We start from the raw sequence: 7,118 nt of genomic DNA, 5'->3' as shown, positions 1-7,118 counted from the left end.
ACTGAAGATAAAAGAATACATTTAAAATCTCAAGATCTGATTAAACAGTTCCACAAACAGCATTACCAGCTTCATTTATTACTAACCAGTTTGACATTATTTCTGCCAGACACCTAGAGAAGCTCTTATTGAGAATTAACAAAGATTTAGATGTTGATGATTTATTGTTTTGTTTGACCATGATGTGTGATCAGTGTTTGCTTTAGTTGGGTTCCTAACCCTCGACTTTTGAACATTTGTTTTGACAGCTTTACTTGTCTTTACAATGCTGTCTTTATGCATTTGTTATGGCAAAAAATAAAAAAAATAAATAAAAAAAATAAAAATAAAAAACTCTGTTGATCTGATGACATTACAGGAATCACGAACACCATCTACTGGCTTGATTGACAGGTCTCATTCAAAGTCTAATCGTATGAGTGTTGTTTAATATGTTTTGATTATTATATCCCAGTGATTCTACAAAATAATAACCATTAGTCTTGTGACAACCAGAAAATATGAAGGATTTAAAAACAGTTTGTGCTACTGCATCATTCAGACACAAAGAGAGATATCAAGAATTGGCATATGAATCTCAACAATGGTCACAATTAAAAGCATCATGCCCCAATGCATGCTGGGTACCAGCATAGTTCAAAACTCATCCAGTTACTTTCTTTAATTCTTACTGTGCTTTTATTTTTTGCTTTTGATTTTGTGTTGGGTTTTGATAACATGTTTTGTGATGTTCAGAGTTGATCTGTTTATTTATTTTGTTGATTGTCACTGTTGTTGAGATTAATACGCTGATTCTTTATGTGACTTACATGTACTTTAAAGTTTTTTTTTCTTTTTTTTTTTCTTGTGAGTGATGTGTTTAATAACTTTTCACAAGTGATTGCTAAGCACTGTTTGTTTTGCTCTAGTATCACAGTGGTTGTAACATAAAATTAGGGTGTATAATTATAACATACCTTTGGTAAGAGAAGAGGTAGAATCAGTGAGCCAGGCATTTCATAACGACTATGTCATTATCAAAACTTAACTACCAATACTAGATAATTTCCTTGGTGCTTTTTTTGCCATAATTATTGTGTTTAAAAACACATGGTTGCAGCAGCCAAAAAAAAAAAAAAAAAAAAAAGTTAAGGTTACAAAGTGTTGTTTCTGGAGCCCTCTGATAGCAAACACTGATCACCATCATGGTAACTTCAGGCAAACTAATAAAACATCATCATCTAAACCTCTGTAATTCTCAGTAAGAGCTTCTCTAGACATCTGACAGAAATAAACTGGTTAGTAATAAGTGAAGTTGGTAATGCTGTTTGTGGAGCTCTTTAATCAGATCTTGAGAGATTTAATCTATTCTTTCATTTCAGTTGATTTCATCTCAGGCTGTGGCTGAAGTCAGGTGTAGTTCTTGTGTTTCTCTTTTCTTTAGAGAATCTGCTTGTTAACAGCAGGTGTTCATCACTAATGCTCATTCATCATTTAATATATTACAGAATTAACTCATTAACTTTAACACTGCTTCAGTGTTACTGTAACGCTCTGTAGTGTGCACACATATAAGTGTGCACTTAAAACTGAGGATTTTGCTGTGGGGTTTAAAGGATTAAAGATGTAAGATGAAAAAAAAACTGCATGAAATGTAATTTACCAGTAATAAACTGTAATTAATCTGCAACAACAAACTGTAGAAAAACAGTAATATGCTGACAACAGTGCTGCCAGTAGGTTACCGTAAATTCAAGGAAAAACTGAAATATTAGTGAAGGTTCATTGAAAACAGTTATGCAAACTGATAAGGAGAGTAAATATTGAACTGAACTGTTTTTATTTATTTTTGCACAAGAGAGATTTGTTAGTTTTGTTGAGTTTTGTGGGTCACCATTGTGCTGGAGAGCAGAGACTGTGCTTCAGTCAATGATGGACCAGAAACACTGATGATCTGCTGCATGTTGCTTTGTTTAAAGGCTGTAACTGTGGAGTTGCTGATACAGTGATGATCTCTTTACGAAGTACTTCAGCACATACATGTGTGCTGTTGTAATGACAAACTGCAAAGATTTGAGATATATATTAAGAAATATAGCTCAGTGTTGCGTGTCATAACCAATCACACATGATTCTGTTGAGCTTAGGAATGTAATGGCCAGTCAGAGGCGTTCAGATGAGTCATGGAGGAAAGTCATTTTTGTTGAGTGCACGCTCTCGAATTCTGGACTCTCACGAATTCTCTCTCTCTCTCTCTATTTATTTATTTTTTTTTTTTTTTTGAGAGTGCTTAAACTCAAACTTAATAGATCAAAGTTAGCAATAATGTTCTTCACTCACTTTCTATATATAATTTATTCGTTGTTTGAATAACCATGGAAATTAAAACGTTATAATTAGCAGAGTACCATGATTTTATTACATTGTGATCACCTGAAATACAAATTCATCCCTATAAAAAAAGTTGTATTAGCCTACATGACACCCATATCTGGTACTTTCCTAAAAAAAAAGAGAGGTTTATGATGTTTGTAGTTCTTGTTAAGTCTGACGTTACGTGTCACCGCTTCAGTGTCCAAACTCTCAGATACCATGAGTAAACAACAAAAGGTGCTAATATACACTCACAATGTGATATAATACTGCCAAAAAAAATTATAATGGACATATACACATTAAGAACATATATTATTTAATTATTTAATTTATTTAATTACTAACTACTACTACTACTACTACTACTACTACTACTACTAATAATAATAATAATAATAATATGATTATAGACAAATTAATGTACTGGAAATATACACATTAAGTACATATTGATTTAATTACTTAATAATAATAACAATATATAATAATAATAATAATAATAATAATAATAATAATAATAATAATAACAATGTCTAAAACTATTATAATGAAACATTTTATATTTATAATATATTACTTATAATAAATAAATATATAACAACATATGACAAAAGTAATACACAGACATTTTTTTTTATTATTTATTTATTGATTTACATTTACTTATAATACAATACCGATAATAAATCTATATTTAAATATGGAATTAATATTTTTTTTATTTATTATTAAGTTATTATTATTAATAATAATAATTTGAATGTGAATACATGCAATTATAGACAACTAAATGTGCCCGATTGTTATTATTATAATTTTATTAGATTTATCAAATTAATAAATAAATAATTATATGATTATAAGAAGAAGAAGAATGTTTGTTTTTTTTTTTTTTTTTTTTTTACAATGGACAAGCCATTATTATAATTTTAATATATTTATTTTTTATTATTTATAATATAAATAATAACATAAATATTAAAACAAATAAAAATTATATATATATATATATACAAATATATATATATATATATATATATATATATATATTATATATATATATATATTCAAAGTTAATGACAAATAGCCACTCAGACACCACCAATATAGTATAAAGAGTCTAATCCCAATGTGAATACAAAGTGACATCCCTTCAGTCTCATTCCTCCTCTCCTATTTGACCTCTCACCTCTCATATTCCTCTAAACGAGTCCAGTCTTGCTGTATTACCGCTGTGATACCCGTACAGTGGCAGCGGCTATTAAGAGTCGATCACAATTGGTCAATGTCAACACAGCCTTTAAAGCCTGAGAGGAAGCGGGACGTTCGGGGGCAAGAGGGAATTCACTTTCATTTCCAAATGCACTGTGGATATGATCACTGAGTTATTATGGGATTGAGGTGATCAGAAGGTCAAGGAAGTTGATAAGTTTTTCATCCAGAAAAGCCAATTACATATACAGGCATTAAAAGCCCATCTGTCATCAAACCCCAGATCTCATTTCATTTGTTTTATGGTTTATAATGTTTTCAGCGTAATGGCAGGCCAGTGGCAGAAAGTCATTCATGCACCTTTGTGAAAAGCTCTCTTTAGTGTTTACTATAATGCACCTTCCCACAAGTGCGTCTGGTTCGAATTAGAGCCATGCTACTTCTAACATGCTCCCCTATGGTGTGCAGCGTGTGATCAAACCACCCATATTTCTCGGCTTAAGAGCTCACGGGTAATGGGAACCAGGGTCATTGGTGATGTTTTGGCAGAGCTGAAAGGCACAAAAGCCCCCCGTCTGACTGGTGTTCGCTGGAATCTTCTAAGAGGGAGGCTGCTGACTGATGCATGGGTTCAGGAAGGAGAAATCTCGACATGATAAAACATCCACACACTTGATCATTGTTCTTTGTCTCCAAGTGTCAGATTGTTTTGGAGGCCTCATTAATCTTATTGTAGTTTGCTTCATAGCAAACACCTGGAGATATTGAGCAACGTTTATGAACGTAGCCCAAATGCAGATAAAGTTCATCACAGCTGCAGGAAACTACAAACTGCCAGAAATCCAGCTTAATAAATATGCAACAGTCAGAAAGATATATTGAGTAAATTACATAGCAAGCTAAAAACACTAAATTAGTGCTCTTGATAGTAGTTGATGTACCGGTTACCTTTCTTTTTTTTATGTTTTTATTTCATTTAGATGTACATAGTGGGTGAAAGGTTTAGAATAATAAAGGTTTTTGATTTTTTTTTTATGTTTTCGAAAGAAGTCATGTAATTTACTTCTGTGATGGCAAAATTTATTCAGCAAAGAAACATTAAATGATCAAAAGTGACAGTAAAGGCATTTATCCAAAGCCACTTACAAATGAGGACAATAGAAGCAATCAAAACTAACAAAACAATATGTAAGTGCAAATGACAAGTCGCAGTTAGCCTAATGCAGTACAGGTAACAAGGTATTTTATACACACACACACATACTATAAACACACACAAAGTAAAACAACTAGATACAGAAAAAAAAAATAGAAAGCTAGTGTTTTTTTAATAAAAAAAAGATAAATAGATAAAGTAGAATTAAAATATAATAGAAAGTGCTAGAGTTAGAGGGTCAAATAAAGATGAAAGAGATGTGTTTTTAGTCGTTTCTTGAAGATGGCTAAGGACTCAGCTGCTTGGATTGAGTTGGGCAGGTCATTCCACCAGGAGGGAACAGTTCATGAAAAAGTCAGTGGCAAACATTTATGAATTTAATTTAATGCAAGCAGCTACTGGTAGCCAGTGATGAAAAGAGATTGATGAAATTGATGAAAAGAGATGTGATGTGCATTCTTTTTGGCTCATTAAAGATTAATCTTGCAGCGGCATTTTGGATTAATTGTAGAGGTTTGATAGAAGTGGCTGGAAGACAGGCCAAGAGAGCATTGCAATAGTCCAGCCTGGACAGAACAAGAGCTTGAACAAGGAGTTGTGAAGCATGTTCTGAAAGCAAGGACCTGATCTTCCTAATGTTGTATGAAGCAAATCTCCAGGACCGGGCAGTTTTAGCAATGTGGTCTGAGAAATTCAGCTTATCATTAATCACAACTCCAAGGTTTTTAGCTGTTTTTGAAGGATTTAAGGTTGATGAGCCTAACTGAATGGTGAAATTTTGATAAAGTGATAGGTTTGTTGAAACCACAAGCAGTTCTGTCTTAGTCAGGTTAAGTTGAAGGTGATGGTCAGTCATCCAACAAGAAATGTCTGTTAGACAAGCTGAGATGCGAGCAGCTACCGTCGGATCATCAGGATGGAATGAGAGGTAGAGTTGAATGTCATCAGCATAGCAATGGTATGAAAAGCCATGTTTCTGAATGACAGAACCTAATGATGCCATGTAGACAGAGAAGAGAAGTGGTTAAAGAACTGAGCCCTGAGAAACCCCAGTAGTTAGATGCTGCAACTTGGACACCTCACCTCTTCAAGATACCTTGAAGGACCTATCTGAGAGGTAAGACTCAAGCCACTGGAGTGTGGTTTCTGAAATGCCCTTTGCCAGTAGGGTTGACAGGAGAATCTGGTGGTTCACCGTATCAAAAGCAGTGGACAGATCCAGCAAGATAAGTATAGAAGATTTGGAAGCCGCTCTTGCCAGTCTTAGGGCTTCAACAACTGAGAGTGAGGCAGTCTCAGTCGAATATCCACTTCAGAAGCCAGATTGGTTGCTGTCCAGGAGGTTATGTGTAATATAATAGCATTTACACAAATATAGCATTAGAAAATATATATATATATATATATATATATATATATATATATATATATATATATATCTTCATGATTCATATCTGTTAAATATTTCTATCAGAAATACATTTGTATAAGTTATATTTAAGCCCCTAATGCCATGCCCACTTCTCAGCATTATTTATAAATAAATATAAATAAATAAATAGTATGAAAGTAAAATAATCACAAAGATATGTTGTATTGCACAAATCAAAACAAAAATGGCATTGCATTAACAGTGCATTAAAATGTGCATAAAATGGACCAAAAAAAAATTATGTTGAATATTATAGGTGGTACTTTTAAACAAACTGAATATTTTGGAAATTAACTTTGGAAGGTGCACATGGGTGATTGAGATTTTAATAATAAAATTGTCTTTGAATTGTTTCCAATTGAAATAACATAGAGCTTGAACAACCACATTGAAGTGCAGCTTCCAACATTGCAAGCCTTGAAAATGCATTAAAATCTTTATTTATTTATTTTTTATTTGCAATTATTGCAATTCAACATTTCTTATTTTATTTAAGATATATGTAATTTCCCATGACAAACAAAATAAAAATTAAATGATTAAAGGATGACAGAATTTTCTTTAATTTTAACATCTTAAGTTTTAGTCTTGAGTAAAGTGATGAAATCCTTTGAAACAAGTTATCCGTGACAAGAATACAGCACCAGAAATCACACAGAAGAGAATCAAACTGTTCTTAGGATAACTGTCATGTATTCAATACAATAAAATCAACCTATGATTGAACTTAAAATTTGTACTTAACATTTGTACGTCTCAATTTGTACATACAATTATTTCATTTTGGATGCTGTCAGTACATTAATAAAGTGTATGTTAGTCTCTCTCAAGCATACAGAAATGCTTGTGTGCTTTATGTATTATGTTGGATTGTAAAAGTTTAAACAGCACCAATCCAGAACTCAATCATCAACCTATTATCTTAAAACACCACAATTGGCCTGAAAATTGATGTGCCACTCC

This window comes from Cyprinus carpio, chromosome A22 (assembly GCF_018340385.1).
Source record: "Cyprinus carpio isolate SPL01 chromosome A22, ASM1834038v1, whole genome shotgun sequence".
Classification (NCBI taxonomy): domain Eukaryota; kingdom Metazoa; phylum Chordata; class Actinopteri; order Cypriniformes; family Cyprinidae; genus Cyprinus; species Cyprinus carpio.
The sequence above is the reverse complement of the archived record's forward strand: the minus strand, read 5'-3'. Positions refer to the sequence as shown.